The sequence below is a fragment of the Protomyctophum parallelum genome (genome assembly GCF_964188405.1).
Source record: "Protomyctophum parallelum genome assembly, chromosome: 11".
Lineage (NCBI taxonomy): Eukaryota > Metazoa > Chordata > Actinopteri > Myctophiformes > Myctophidae > Protomyctophum > Protomyctophum parallelum.
The window spans coordinates 16249420-16265792 of record NC_139707.1 but is presented as its reverse complement, the minus strand read 5'-3'; the positions used below and the strand labels follow the sequence as shown (position 1 = coordinate 16265792).

General features: G+C 46.1%; 1 protein-coding gene across 9 annotated transcripts in view; it reads left to right on the top strand.

The window, feature by feature from the left end:
- Positions 1-13186: 13186 nt before the first annotated feature.
- Positions 13187-16373, top strand: part of clasp1a (cytoplasmic linker associated protein 1a) — a 77378-nt gene continuing 74191 nt past the window's right edge. For all 9 annotated transcript variants that reach the window (XM_083777020.1, XM_083777028.1, XM_083777027.1 and 6 more), the window contains exon 1: positions 13187-13321. The gene's annotated coding sequence lies outside the window, so the exon portion shown is untranslated. The remainder of the gene's footprint in view (positions 13322-16373) is intronic.

The following is a 16373-nucleotide window of genomic DNA, read 5'->3' as shown; positions in this document are numbered from 1 at the left end:
TGTTTTTTTGAAGAAGAGTGTCCTGTCCAGTGTAACTCCAAGATACATGGGGTGGGTATGGTTGGAGAGTTTGTGACCATCCCAAGTGACGCTCAGTTCTTTTCTCGCGTCTCGGTTCCTCAGGTGGAAGCTGCATAGTTGGGTTTGTGTGTCTTTCTTTTTCTGTCTTTCTTTCTTAGGACGGAGATCAAGGTAGACGCCATAGGAAGGCTCAACACTAGCTGATGCCCCTAGAGATCCATCCCAAAGCTTCCCTCAGGGAGCACAGCAAGCCAGCTAGCCAGCAAGCCTGCCCAGTCAGCCAACGCAGCCAGTCAGCTCCGCCAGTCAGCCAGTGTAGAAAGTCAGGCTGCCAAGCCAGAGCATATCAGCCCTTGCAGTCAGTCATTGCAGCCATACCAGCCTTGCTCAGTCAGCTCAGCCAGGCCTCTCTTGAGGCCTGGCTCTCTGTCTGCCTGGCCCGGTCTGCCCTGCCCTGCCTTGCAGCAACAGAACCAGCCTTTCTGGAAAGCCAGCCAGCTCAGAATGCGAGCTGAGCAAGCCAGTGCAGCAGCAAGCCCAGACTAGGTTACCGCAGCCTTACTGTGCAGCCACAGCCACTCAGTCTAGACCAGCAGGAGCTGGCCAGGCTCCAACCCTTGCAGCGCAGCCTTAGGCCGGACAGTCCCCCTGCCTGCACTTTGTTGCCTTCCTGGCCTGTCTGCCTGCCTAGGCGCCTCGGTCTTCCTGTCTGTCTGCCTTGGCCTGCCAGTCTGAAACTGGTTTAGACTAACTGCGTGCTTGCCAGCTGCGCTGGCTTGCTGAGCTCGTATTCTGAGCTGGCTGGCTTGCCAGCAAGGCTGGTTCTGTTGCTGCAAGGCAGGGCGGGGCAGACCGGGCCAGGCAGACAGAGAGCCAGGCCTCGAGAGAGGCCTGGCTGAGCTGACTGAGCGAGGCTGGTATGGCTACAATGGTTGACTGCAAGGGCTGATGTGCGCTGGCTTGGCAGCCTGACTTTCTACACTGGCTGACTGGCGGAGCTGGCTGGCTGCGTTGGCTGACTGGGCGGGCTTGCTGGCTAGCTGGCTTGCTGGACTCCCTGAGGGAAGCTTTGGGATGGATCTCTAGGGGCATCGGCTTGTGTTGAGCCTTCCAACGGCGTCTACCTTGATCTTCGTCCTAAGAAAGAAAGACAGAAAAAGAAACACACACACAAACTCAACTATGCAGCTTCCACATGAGGAAGGCAGGCACGCAGGCAGGCACAAGCTGCCTGCGTGCTTGCTTCGCCCTCCAGTTGCTGCTCCAGTTATTTGTTTTCCCTCAAACCCATCCTCAATGTGTTGGGTGAGGTTGAGCTCTGTCCAGCACAGGACGGGACGGAAACCAGCTTGGTCTTTAGTCAGCTTGGTGTCTATGAGTGGTATGAGGCGTTGGAGTAGCAGCCTCTCTTGTAGGTGATGCAGAGGAGGGAAATGGGTCGGTAGCTCTTTGAGGATGATGGGTCTTTGCCAGGTTTGGGGATTGCAACCACTTTGGCTTTTCTCCAGACAGAAGGGATGGTTTTCTGTGCCATGCATGTGTTCAGCATCCCCACGAGCCAGGTCTTTGCGTTAGGTTCCAGGTGCTGTATAATTTCTGCCAGTATGTCATCAATCCCTGCTGCTTTTCCGGGTTTCAACTTTCCCATTGCAGTTTTGAGTTCTTCTAGGTCGAAGGGTTTGGTTTGAGGGCTGGCTGATTGTGGTTGGTCTGATACCACTGTGCGATGGTATTCTCCTGTGGGTCGTGGCGGTGTTGGTTACGACTGTTGGCCACCAGTTGTGATGCAACAGAGTTCGCTGTGACCGTTGTGAATTATGGGTGGCTCCCTGAGGTCCTTGATCGCCATTGGGTCCAACAGTGGTCATTGAAGCGTGCACACACATGCACACATGCACCTACACACACAGGGGCACATGCGTATGCACACCTGGACCTTTAAATGAACAACAACACAAAAACTAAGGCACTGGTGTCGGACTTCTGGTTTACCGGAACGGGGTTCAACTCCCTGCAGTGCCCTGCTCAATGTGTTGTATTTCATTCATTGGTCCATGGTCTCAGGTCATTGAGCGGCGCGCTATAGTGTGCGATTCTTCATCATTGTTGAGGATTTTTTAAAGGTGAAAATCAAGGAAAAGCAAAAGGCTATAGTCCATGGTCACGGACCGCATACTGGTCAAGGTCATTTATACTGGTGAAGATCATTTACTAGTCTTCTAAAGGTCATTTATACTGGTGAAGATCATTTACTAGTCTTCTAAAGGTCATTTATACTGGTCAAGGTCAATTACTAGTCTCATGAAGGTAATTTATACTGGTCACAGTCATATACTGGTCACGGTCATTTCTACTGGTGAAGGTCATTTATACTGGTCAAGGTCATTTGTACTTGTCAAGGTCATTTATACTGGTCAAGGTCATTTACTAGTCTTATTGAAGGTAATTTATACTGCTCAAGGTCATTGATATTGGTCAAGGTCATTAAGTGGCACGCTATAGTGCGCGATTCTTCATCATTGTTGAGGATTTGAAAAAAGGTTAAATTGCAGAAAAGCGAAAGGCTAAAGTCCATGGTCACGGAGGGCATACTATAGTATGTTGTTTTTCTTTTTTTTGGTGGTGTGCGGGCTCCATCCAATAACTACACCAGTTGTGATGCAATAGAGTTTGCTGTGACCGTTGTGAATTATGGGTGGTGTGGTCTTTGCCAAGACGGTGGATTGTGGCCCATGCCTTCCTGCTGTTATTTGTCATGTTGGTGTTCTCTATATCTTTTCGTCCTGGGCATGACGTTAAACTGTTCCGTTCGAGAGGACCGGCGACCCTCGAATGTAAACAGGTGTTGGGACAGGGTCAGGTGTTGTCTTGATGCATCCTATGATGATGCCACAGGTGTCATTTAGGGCTGTGTCGACCAATTTGGTGTGACGGGATAGGCTTGTAGGTGATGCAGAGGAGGGAAATGGGTCGGTAGCTCTTTGGGGATAATGGGTCTTTGCCAGGTTTAGGGATTGCAACCACTTTGGCCTTTTTCCAGACAGAAGGGATGGTTTTCTGTGCTATGCATGTGTTCAGCATCCCCACAAGCCAGGTCTTTCCGTTAGGTCCCAGGTGCTGTATCATTTCTGCTAGTAGGTCATCAATCCCTGCTGCTTTTCCGGGTTTCAACTTTCCCATTGCAGTTTCACGTTCTTCTAGGTCGAAGGGTTTGGTTTGAAGGCTGGCTGATTGTGGTTGGTCTGATACCACTGTGCGATGGTATTCTCCTGTGGGTTGGTGGCGGTCTTGGTCACAACTGGTGGCCAACAGTTGTAACCAACACCGCCACCGACCCACATAGAATACCATCGCACAGTGGTATCAGACCAACCATAATCAGCCATCACTCAAACCAAACCCTTCGACCTAGAAGAACTTGAAACTGCAATGGGAAAGTTGAAACCCGGAAAAGCAGCAGGGATTGATGACCTACTGGCAGAAATGATACAGCACCTGGGACCTAACTCAAGGCCCTGGCTTGTGGGGATGCTGAACACATGCACAGCACAGAAAACCACCCCTTCTGTCTGGAAAAAGGCCAAAGTGGTTGCAATCCCTAAACCTGGCAAAGACCCATTATCCCCGAAGAGCTACCGACCCATTTCCCTCCTCTGCATCACGTCTTTCTTATACCTGTGGTGTGCGGGCTCCATCCAATACCTACACTAGTTGTGATGCAACAGAATTTGCTGTGACCGTTGTGAATTATGGGTGGTGTGGTCTTTGCCAAGACGGTGGATTGTGGCCCATGCCTTCCTGCTGTTATTTGTCATTTGTCATTATGGTGTTCTCTATATCTTTTCGTCCTGGGCATGACGTTAAACTGTTCCGTTTGAGAGGACCGGCGACCCTCGAATGTAAACAGCCACGAAAGGAAACTGTGTGTGTGAGGTGTTCTCTATCATTTCATTCCAGACTTCACTGTCTATCTCCTGTGTTTTCCATTAATCTTGAGCGTTACACAGTCGTCTGATGTGCGGGGGGAGGTGCCGGCTAGCGCATAAAGGCACGGACGGGACAGGTGTTTTCTTGACCCATCCCGTGATGATGCGACAGGTGTAATTTAGGGCTGTGTCGACCAATTTGGTGTGACGTGATCGGCTCCAGCTTGAGCAGGAATACTCTGCTGTAGAGAAAGACAGGGCCATGGCAGTTGCACGGATTGTTTGTGGGTCTGCGCCCCACTTGGGAGTTCACTAGTTTTCACAGGATGTTATTGTGGGTGTTGACCGTGGCTTTTGTGTTCTCCAGGTGTTTTTTTGAAGAAGAGTGTCCTGTCCACTTGTCCAGTGTAACTCCAAGATACATGGGGTGGGTATGGTTGGAGAGTTTGTGACCATCCCAAGTGACGCTCAGTTCTTTTCTCGCGTCTCGGTTCCTCAGGTGGAAGCTGCATAGTTGGGTTTGTGTGTCTTTCTTTTTCTGTCTTTCTTTCTTAGGACGGAGATCAAGGTAGACGCCATAGGAAGGCTCAACACTAGCCGATGCCCCTAGAGATCCATCCCAAAGCTTCCCTCAGGGAGCACAGCAAGCCAGCTAGCCAGCAAGCCTGCCCAGTCAGCCAACGCAGCCAGTCAGCTCCGCCAGTCAGCCAGTGTAGAAAGTCAGGCTGCCAAGCCAGAGCATATCAGCCCTTGCAGTCAGCCATTGCAGCCATACCAGCCTTGCTCAGTCAGCTCAGCCAGGCCTCTCTTGAGGCCTGGCTCTCTGTCTGCCTGGCCCGGTCTGCCCTGCCCTGCCTTGCAGCAACAGAACCAGCCTTTCTGGAAAGCCAGCCAGCTCAGAATGCGAGCTGAGCAAGCCAGTGCAGCAGCAAGCCCAGACTAGGTTACCGCAGCCTTACTGTGCAGCCACAGCCACTCAGTCTAGACCAGCAGGAGCTGGCCAGGCTCCAACCCTTGCAGCGCAGCCTTAGGCCGGACAGTCCCCCTGCCTGCACTTTGTTGCCTTCCTGGCCTGTCTGCCTGCCTAGGCGCCTCGGTCTTCCTGTCTGTCTGCCTTGGCCTGCCAGTCTGAAACTGGTTTAGACTAACTGCGTGCTTGCCAGCTGCGCTGGCTTGCTGAGCTCGTATTCTGAGCTGGCTGGCTTGCCAGCAAGGCTGGTTCTGTTGCTGCAAGGCAGGGCGGGGCAGACCGGGCCAGGCAGACAGAGAGCCAGGCCTCGAGAGAGGCCTGGCTGAGCTGACTGAGCAAGGCTGGTATGGCTACAATGGTTGACTGCAAGGGCTGATGTGCGCTGGCTTGGCAGCCTGACTTTCTACACTGGCTGACTGGCGGAGCTGGCTGGCTGCGTTGGCTGACTGGGCGGGCTTGCTGGCTAGCTGGCTTGCTGGACTCCCTGAGGGAAGCTTTGGGATGGATCTCTAGGGGCATCGGCTTGTGTTGAGCCTTCCAACGGCGTCTACCTTGATCTTCGTCCTAAGAAAGAAAGACAGAAAAAGAAACACACACACAAACTCAACTATGCAGCTTCCACATGAGGAAGGCAGGCAGGCACGCAGGCAGGCACAAGCTGCCTGCGTGCTTGCTTCGCCCTCCAGTTGCTGCTCCAGTTATTTGTTTTCCCTCAAACCCATCCTCAATGTGTTGAGTGAGGTTGAGCTCTGTCCAGCACAGGACGGGACGGAAACCAGCTTGGTCTTTAGTCAGCTTGGTGTCTATGAGTGGTATGAGGCGTTGGAGTAGCAGCCTCTCTTGTAGGTGATGCAGAGGAGGGAAATGGGTCGGTAGCTCTTTGAGGATGATGGGTCTTTGCCAGGTTTGGGGATTGCAACCACTTTGGCTTTTCTCCAGACAGAAGGGATGGTTTTCTGTGCCATGCATGTGTTCAGCATCCCCACGAGCCAGGTCTTTGCGTTAGGTTCCAGGTGCTGTATAATTTCTGCCAGTATGTCATCAATCCCTGCTGCTTTTCCGGGTTTCAACTTTCCCATTGCAGTTTTGAGTTCTTCTAGGTCGAAGGGTTTGGTTTGAGGGCTGGCTGATTGTGGTTGGTCTGATACCACTGTGCGATGGTATTCTCCTGTGGGTCGTGGCGGTGTTGGTTACGACTGTTGGCCACCAGTTGTGATGCAACAGAGTTCGCTGTGACCGTTGTGAATTATGGGTGGCTCCCTGAGGTCCTTGATCGCCATTGGGTCCAACAGTGGTCATTGAAGCGTGCACACACATGCACACATGCACCTACACACACAGGGGCACATGCGTATGCACACCTGGACCTTTAAATGAACAACAACACAAAAACTAAGGCACTTGTGTCGGACTTCTGGTTTACCGGAACGGGGTTCAACTCCCTGCAGTGCCCTGCTCAATGTGTTGTATTTCATTCATTGGTCCATGGTCTCAGGTCATTGAGCGGCGTGCTATAGTGTGCGATTCTTCATCATTGTTGAGGATTTTTTAAAGGTGAAAATCAAGGAAAAGCAAAAGGCTATAGTCCATGGTCACGGACCGCATACTGGTCAAGGTCATTTATACTGGTGAAGATCATTTACTAGTCTTCTAAAGGTCATTTATACTGGTGAAGATCATTTACTAGTCTTCTAAAGGTCATTTATACTGGTCAAGGTCAATTACTAGTCTCATGAAGGTAATTTATACTGGTCACAGTCATATACTGGTCACGGTCATTTCTACTGGTCAAGGTCATTTGTACTGGTCAAGGTCATTTACTAGTCTTATTGAAGGTCATTTATACTGCTCAAGGTTATTGATCAATATCAATGACCTTGATGACCCCAAGGTCATTAAGTGGCATGCTATAGTGCGCGATTCTTCATCATTGTTCACGATTTGAAAAAAGGTTAAATCGCGGAAAAGCGAAAGGCTATAGTCCATAGTCTCGGAGGGCATACAAAAATGTGTGGTGCTATACAGGCCGTTCTGGAAAATTTGGGACAGAGGTTCATCGTTGGCATCCAGGGAGTGTGTGTGCAAAATTTGGCATCGACCGGGTTAATGGTGCTGGAGATTAGCTGTTAACAAACTGACGGACACACACACACACACACACACTCACTCAGAGTGCAAAACATACTCTATCCCCATGGCTTTGGCCTGGTGCCATACCGTTATTAATTATTGCCTACAATGTCAATTGTGAAATTACTTTACCGTTGCAATGCAAAATTTACATTTCAACGAATGGACCTCGTAAAACAAAACAAAAACCAAGGCACTGGTTGTGGTACTTCTGGTTTACCGGAATGGGGTTCAACTCCCTGCAGTGCTCTGCTCAATTTGTTGTATTTACATGGTTCATTTTTATTTTCTGCTCATTGTGTTGCCTTTTCATAGATGATAACCCCCAGGTTCTTTAATGTGTTTGCACTCCCTACAGTTAGGTTACCAAGTCTATTTATTTATTATTTCTGTTCACTAGAACTAGAACCAATTACCAAAGTAGGCTTTCTAATGACACAACTCGCCTTTGTTTTTATGTGTAGCAAAAACGTTCTTTTTATTTACGCCAAAGAGTAGAGGCTGGTCTGCATTCATGCGAGCGGGGAAGTTTAGAGTAACATAGCTCTAAATGAAACGCATTAGAGCTATGGACCAGAGCTAGTAGTCATAGCACTTCATGGTATATGCATATGCATTTATATAGTTTCATTATAGATATATTAAACAGAGAGGACTGGAGTCAATTGGGTTATATTATGTTTAACACTAATTTGAAGCTGTCAAAATCTGACAGACTTCTGGCGGCCATGGCCACGCCCACCTTTTGGTAACGCCCACTTTCGGCCAAGCCCACAAAAAGGACCCCCCATGTCATTTGCCAGGCAGGCTCCACTCTCAGACAGATATTTGGCTCCGTCTTATGAGCTAATTTAGAACTTCCTGTCTGAGAGCTAGCTAATTTAAGACATCCGGTTGCCTTCAGAATAAAATAAGGTTATTTAATTCGTTAATTAAATAATTGTCAATGCCCCAAGGCACAGCACTTTTTTGAGCGTTGACAGGACATCTCGGTACAGGACATCTCCCCGAACGCGTGGGTATACTGCATCTACAAGTAGTACAAGATAAATTGAAACCATTGACACCTACTTCGATGGTTCAGTTGTCATCTATGCCGGGGAATTTAGCAGCTCTCATTCAAGCGTTTTTTCAAAATCCAGGTCACACATTTGATTGCAAAACAATCTGTGGTGTCACTCAACAACTAGTGAATAGCATCTTACTTGGCCTTATAGGAATGCACAATGACCCATTAGATTTTATACACAAACTAGTAGTTTGGTTGAGTATGTGTGGTGTCCACACAGTTGTTCAAGCAAAACATACAGACATCTGTACATTCTGTGCCTGGACAGTTGAAAGCAATTAACAGAACAATAACGGAGGACAATTTGGAAGAAGATGATGATGATGTGGTTTTATGCAAATGTGTGAAGCTATACCATTACCAATTCTAACATTTCTACAACAGACATCTGCTATCAAAAAATGTCACACACGGCTTGAAGAAGCAGCAGCGCAGGACTCAACATTTAGACGGAAACTTGAGAAATTCAATCTAGCCAACACATCAGTGTCATTAGTGTCTCAGAAATGTTCTAGGACAGAAGTATGCACCATATTAAACAGCTTTGTAGAATACACACTTCGGTCTCCTTTCCTTGGAGATGACCTGCTTTGCCTGAAAAGTCTTAGGCCCTTTCCCAATTCCTTTTTTAACCCTACCCCTCAGCCCTTGCCCCTTCCCCTTGTCCCTACATAATGAGTGTCAAGGGGTAGGGAGATAAATCATCCCCCTAGGAATTGGAACGTCCCTAAATATTGAACGTCCCTTGTAGAAATTGATATACAACCTGTTCTCAGAAAATAGCTGATCTGCAAGCTCACTACAGGCCAGTGGTCCCCAAACTTTGATGGCATTTCTGTCTCTAGGACCCCCAATTTATATTGTAAAATCAATGTTAATTAACTCTGAGAGTGTACAAACTATCATTTAGCCCATAACCCACTTTGGAAACTACTTTCCATTTGATTTAAGCTGTAGAGATGGAACGTAAATATAACATTGCTGTGGTTATGATGAAATAAATATATTGTAATTTTGTCTCATGTTGGTAGCCCACCATGCAGAATGTAATTCAGCTAGATATAGCTCATTCTGACACCTGCTCAGTTGTACCTGATTCATTGATTATTATTGTATTAACAGTTTGTATAGCATGGGTACAGATATATATACAGGGTTAGAAAAAGGAAAAACAATTTACAGTATAGAAAGAAGGGGCTGTGGTCACTGTGTTAATTGTTTTTAATATCATTAAGAACAGAGTCATTTTCTATCAATGAAAATGCCATCGTGATTCATCTCCATCCAATGTACAGTCTGTACAGCAGCTTGCAGTCTGTTCCATAGCTGGTTTGCCTGTGGAAAAAAACAACACCATTGCTAATTAGTTATGTAAGTTTTGCAACTTGTGGGGGTTAGTTTAACATTGGTCATGATAAAACCACAGCTATCACTGCAGCGATTAGCCAACGTTATGCAGTGACAGCGTTATGTAGGTACAGTAGGCTATTTCGCGGATTTTAAGAGCTCCAAAACTGCAGAATGTTGACATATCGTGGTCTGGGGGGTCGGACTGATGCCTGCTAATAAGCTAGCTTGCATCCGAGTTGTATCACCGGCGCACCGGCGATACATAAAAAATAATAAAGCGCCGATGCGGCGCCAAATGAATGGGTAACGTTGTATGAATGCAACGCCCGTATCATATCGTTAGTTCACGTGAGGTAACGTTAACCTTTGCTAGAGATTGCGATATTTTTGGCGATGCAGATTGTTAATACATTCAAATAATATTGGTTATTATAATATTTTTCCATAATAAAGGACATAAAAGGCTTCTTACCTCGTCCGCCTTTCAGCACTCAGTGATGTTGCTCCGTTTGAAGTCCCGTCGAGATATCCCTTCAAACGAAGGGGATTCTAGCCCTAACCCTCAGCCCTACCCCTCCATCCAAAGACAATTGAGATAACCCTTCCCCCTCACGTGAACGCGCATAAACAAGGGCAAGGGCTAAGGGCCAGGACGAAGGGAGGAATTGGGATTGAGCCTTAGTCTGTATAGTTGTACTCAATGTGGTGACAAGGCCTTACCATCTACAAAGAACATGTCACAATTCATAGTGCAGCCACTTGACGTGTCACAAAAAGGCATCTTAGACACTATTGCACAAATATTACCTGCTCAATCTGAACAATGTGAAACATGTCAGCAGGAAAAGAGCTTATCAACATATGAAGTAATTAACAGCCCACAGACCTTACTTCTCCTGTTAAGAGCTGGCACAAAAATTCCAAAAACGTTCAATTTATCCTGTCTGTACCACCAAAATGAGTATGCTTTGACCAGTATGTGTGTATTTTTCGACAGGCCACCATATGCGTCATTGTACATCCTTAAAGATCATAAATGGCATATCTGGACAAATTAATCGAATGACACAGCAGGCTATACCTTTGAGCTGATGCAAAGAACATCCGCTCGACAGCACACAAAGACAGTAGTCACAAGTAGTTTCTATGTCGTGTCATACGAGAAAATAAACAGTCGAGAAATAATCAAGTTTCGTCAGGACAAACAAATGCATAAATGCACAGACAGATGCAATCAACGCACACAAGTGACACCCATTTCAAAGCTAGAGGTAACTCCTTGACCTGACTTAGCTTGCGTAGAGAAAGTGATTTCATGTCAATGCCCCAAGGCACAGCACTTTTTTGAGCGTTGACCCCAGTAGAAGGTCTGCTGCTGTGAACTTTACACCTCTCTCGCTTAGCGGAGAGTGGGGTGTCGTAGAGGACATCTCCCCGAACACGTGGGTATGTCCAGATAGTTGCCTCGCGGAGGCCTCTTTGTCCAGTGTCCATTCTGGGTCCGGAAACGGTACTTTTTGTCAGCATTGACCCCAGTAGAAGGTCTGCTGCTGTGAATTTTACACCTCTCCCGCTTAGCGGAGAGTGTGGTGTGGTAGAGGACATCTCCCCGAACGCGTGGGTATGTCCAGATAGTTGCCTCGCGGAGGCCTCTTTGTCCAGTGTCCATTCTGGGTCCGGAAACGGTACTTTTTTCAGCGTTGACCACAGTAGAAGGTCTGCTGCTGTGAATTTTACACCTCTCCCGCTTAGCGGAGAGTGGGGTGTGGTACAGGACATCTCCCCCCGAACGCGTGGGTATGTCCAGATAGTTGCCTCGCGGAGCCGTCTTTTGTCCAGTGTCCATTCTGGGTCCGGAAACGGTACTTTTTGTCAGCCTTGACCCCAGTAGAAGGTCTGCTGCTGTGAATTTTACACCTCTCCCGCTTAGCGGAGAGTGTGGTGTGGTAGAGGACATCTCCCCGAACGTGTGGGTATGTCCAGATAGTTGCCTCGCGGAGGCCTCTTTGTCCAGTGTCCATTCTGGGTCCAGAAACGGTACTTTTTTCAGTGTTGACCACAGTAGAAGGTCTGCTGCTGTGAATTTTACACCTCTCCCGCTTAGCGGAGAGTGGGGTGTGGTACAGGACATCTCCCCGAACGCGTGGGTATGTCCAGATAGTTGCCTCGCGGAGCCGTCTTTTGTCCAGTGTCCATTCTGGGTCCGGAAACGGTACTTTTTGTCAGCCTTGACCCCAGTAGAAGGTCTGCTGCTGTGAATTTTACACCTCTCCCGCTTAGCGGAGAGTGTGGTGTGGTAGAGGACATCTCCCCGAACGTGTGGGTATGTCCAGATAGTTGCCTCGCGGAGGCCTCTTTGTCCAGTGTCCATTCTGGGTCCGGAAACGGTACTTTTTGTCAGCATTGACCCGAGTAGAAGGTCTGCTGCTGTGAATTTTACACCTCTCCCGCTTAGCGGAGAGTGGGGTGTGGTACAGGACATCTCCCCGAACGCGTGGGTATGTCCAGATAGTTGCCTTGCGGAGCCGTCTTTTGTCCAGTGTCCACTTTATAAAGTCCATGCACTCCAGTGAATAGCATTTATCCATTTAGATAACTTTATTATTATTATTATAAGGATTTAATTACTTATTCTTACACAGAAACATAATGTGTGTCTTATAGCATCATATAGCATCATTTAAATGCTTAATTTGTAGTTTTAATGTGCAAATTAAACTTTTTTTCAATACTCTAGAGGGTACTCTTATTTTGAAGAGATCGTCCACCGGAAGTCTTAAATTAGCTCACTAGATTAGCTCACTAGACGCTGCCGACACTGGCTCGGTTGACTTGACAGACACCAAGTAGTAGAAAGCTGTGTTGCGCTTTGTACTAAATTGTTTATTTTTGGATTAATTCATTCATTCAATTAGCAAAAAAGAACAATAGCCTATTTGGCAAAAGTTGTACATCCCTGGGATTCCCTGCAGTAAACACGGACCTACGGTGTTAATCTCGCGTGACGCGGCTTTCCGCAGAACCTGTGGAAAGCTCTGTTTGCATTTTCCAGTTGAGTGCTCAGGTCCGGCCTCAAACCCGCCTACTCTATCGGGTATAATACATGCACGTACACAGTAACACAGACGGATTCCGTATCCGTTCTTTACCGGATTTGCAATCTGCTATGGGACCGGGCCCCATTCTGTTCTTAGCACAGTGTGTGTTGAGCGTGGAACAAACCAAACCAAACATGCGACAATTTTCCCAAAGTGCCAACATCATCCCCAGCCCGACGGCGCATGCGTACGACATGCGACGTGTTACACAGATATAGATAACGTATCGGAACCTGTGACCTCGGCGTTCGCCGTTTAAATGTTTCTCTGTCGTGTCGCGATTATGTTTTTGACTGATAGGCCTACTGATACTGATACTTAGCCTCGGTTCCAGCCTGAATCGCTGCGTTCCAGCGATTCAGCCTGGAACCGAGGCTAATAGATAATGTAGGTAAATAATAGTGTAGTGAGTCTAGGAGGTCATGGTCTAGGTAGATAATAACTTTAAGCACATATTCAGATAGTTCTTGAACGCTAGAATGATAACGTTTCCCCATAAATCAAAACAAGCGAAGGTAAGCCACAGCGACCACCACAGTCACGCAAGTCTATAGGTCACCATTCTCGGCGAAACGCCCCATTCTTGTACTGCTGCTACTGCAAGCAGCAGCATTCTGGGGTGGAGAGAGACACATAAGACAGTGAGAGAGACACAGGGAGAGAGAGAGAGAGAGAGAGAGGGGAGGCGAGGCTGAAAGCAGACTGTCTATAATACTACCACCAGCTGTATGTTTAAAAAAAGATTGGATCTGACGTGGTGAGTAAATACTCACAATATTCCTTTGTGATGTTGCTGCTGTGGCTGTAATCTGAGTGACGTTTCAATAAAAGGAAAGGACTATAGCCTCCTATAGCTATTATTATTATTATATTAGTATTTCTATTATTATCTGTCTGCTTTTACAGTAAAACCATCATCCAGATGTTTAGAATGAAACATAAAAGGATTTGGTTTGTTGACATCATTTTATACTACTGGTTGGTGTTCTGTTCATGTATTATATTGTTGTGTGAATGGTGATATTTCAGCTGGTCCAACCCAAAGCTAGCCATGGGAGCCTGGCTAACCTGACACAAAGCGTGTGTGTGTGTGTGTGTGTGTGTGTGTGTGTGTGTGTGTGCGTGTGCGTGTTTGTCAAAAGATGACAGCAGTCACTCTCTGACTGGTATGCCTGAACTATATGTCACAATGATGTAGTTTACTGTAATAATATTAAAATCTCAGGGACAGGGTAGAACTAGCCTCGAACTGAATCCTAACATTTGCTTTCTGTTCTGAGAACATTGTACTTTGAACTGCATTTTACATTTGTTATATATAATATTATTTTATAAAGCAAGCAGGTTGTCTGTTTGTTGTTGTCTGTTTCTTCCAAAACATGATCCTAATACTATCTCCTAAAAGATTATTGTCATGTTTTTAAATGTTATGCATGTTTTGAAGGCCTGTCAGAGGACAACAAAAAGTGATAAAGTGGTTTTCATAACAACAGCACATGGTCACGCAATTCACACAAAGTACTTTGAAGAAGTTTTATAGAAGTGAAAGTATCAAAGTCCAATCATGTATACAGTCTCCAGACAGCAGCATGTTCTTCACTAGCTCTGGTCCATAGCATTAAGGATGTCAGCTGTCATTAGGGTTGCGAACCAACTAGGCCTACCTGAAATTCAAATAAGTGACACAAGAAAAAGTACTGTGTTTGTCTATTATATTATATTAACCACTTTAAACACAGTATCCATATTCTGGGGTGAAGCCGTGGAACATTAGCCAAAAATAACTGATCTACAAGCGAAGCGATTGACACTTTGTGGGCCTGTAGAATAGATCACTATTAGTATTTTTGGCAAAGAGGTTTGATATAGACAGAAGAAAAAAAACAATCCAAGTACAGTACAGACTCAGAAACAACTCAGGTCCAGTTGATTAAGTTTGTAGGGTTTAAAGGTTGAGTAAAATAAGTGTTAAATAGCTATATTCTAATTTCTGATTATTCTCTATAGTGTTTGTTCACTTTGTTCATTAACAGGAGTCTCCCCGATTCGCCTGCTCTTTAGTGAACAGAAGATGCATTTTAAGCCTGGGACACCTATTTTATCCAATCAGGAGAGAGAACTTGCACAGAATACAGATAATTAAACAAGTTAAATTGTAAGTGATGGCACCAAGAAATGAACAGACAAAATTGGAACTGGAACACTATACTATAACATTTAAGCTGATATATGGGTCCTCTTTCCTGATTGTCTATTTCAACCTGAAAATGTGTTTTCTGTTTATTTAAGAGCTGGAGAGACGGGGAGGCCTCTGTTACTGAGCAAACAGTGTATAACAATGTTTAGTATCAGAATATAGTGCTTTAACCTTACAACAAAAACCTTTGTTTTAACAAATGTCACTTACCCATAGTGGTTAGCAACCTGAGTACAGCCTATGAGCTGTTTGAACTCAATGTGTGTCATTGATTGATTCCCCTAAATAAGGAATAATGTGTGTCCCTTATCAGTTTAATAAGGGACACATCTTTAATTTCCTAATAAAGGGGCGTATTCCAAGGAACGGTTGGTAAACTTGGCAGTCCTAGTTTAGTAGTTTTCACACTGGCACCTGGATGTTGTGTTAACTGTGAAGTCATGATCCAATGAAATATTCGCTGCAATCCAGAACACACTTCTTTAATGAATCAATAAAACATTAGTTTTTGTGTGTTAATAATATAGTAACAAATACATCTGCAGTGATTGGATGACGTCTCCCTACTCTTCCACTAGCCTCGGTCCCAGACTCCCAGCCGTACTCATCTGCGATGAGAAAAGCCTGGTCAGTGGTCAGTGGTCACAACCTAAGGCAGAGAGTCCATCGGCGGAAGTGTTGGGTCGGAACATCCGGCAGATATATTTCCCCCGGAGACGATATTTTTCGACTAATCGCAACACTTTTTCATTCACATAAAATGTAAACAGATTTGTAAAGCAGCACTGTCATTTCCTTGAACGGTACTTCCGTCAAAGTCCTGCTACTTCCGCTGATACACTCTACACTACAGCGTAGGTCTTGCCCAGCGTGCTCTTCCACCGACAAATGACCCTGGTGTCGGAGAGAACATTGGTTCTCAAAGTGGGGTCCAGGGCGGGGACCCCCAGGCGACCTTGGATGGTGGTACCGGGGGGTCCCCAGCAAAAGTAGTTAATAGCATCACAGTGATATTAACCACTTTATCAATTATTCAAAAATAGCAAGCTCACAGCACATCAGTGTGTGCTGCTCTGCGAGCTTGTACATCTGCTTTATTTTAACCAGTTTTGATTTTGATTGAACACAAATCTTCTCTTCTTGGGGATCCCTTTCAGAAAACCTTTTGAGATGGGGGTCTGCAGGCAAATTTATATCAATTTGGGGGTCCTTGAGAACTACTGGGATAGAACACCAACAACTACTGGTTGACGTCTCCCCTAGCGGGGATTCCCTCTTTGCTTGCCAGAAGATATTTGGTTTCCCACGTGGGAGACCCAAGTTCGAATTCTGCATGTTACAGTTGCAATGACAATGACAAATGGTCATTGGTCGGTTATGGACAGTTCAGAAACCGTTCAGAAACCTATCAATGACAGCATCAATCGAAGCTTTTCTCTTCCTGTTAAGTTAGCATGTTCATTTTGTGCCATTGTTCTTGCATTAATACTGTAACTTAACTGAACATACAAAAAGTTTGGAATCTTGTTTGAAATGACCAAACCTGCCAACGATGATGTCACTGGTAGGCAGGTTTCTGAACTGTCCACAGCCCTCCTCTGATACACAGCAG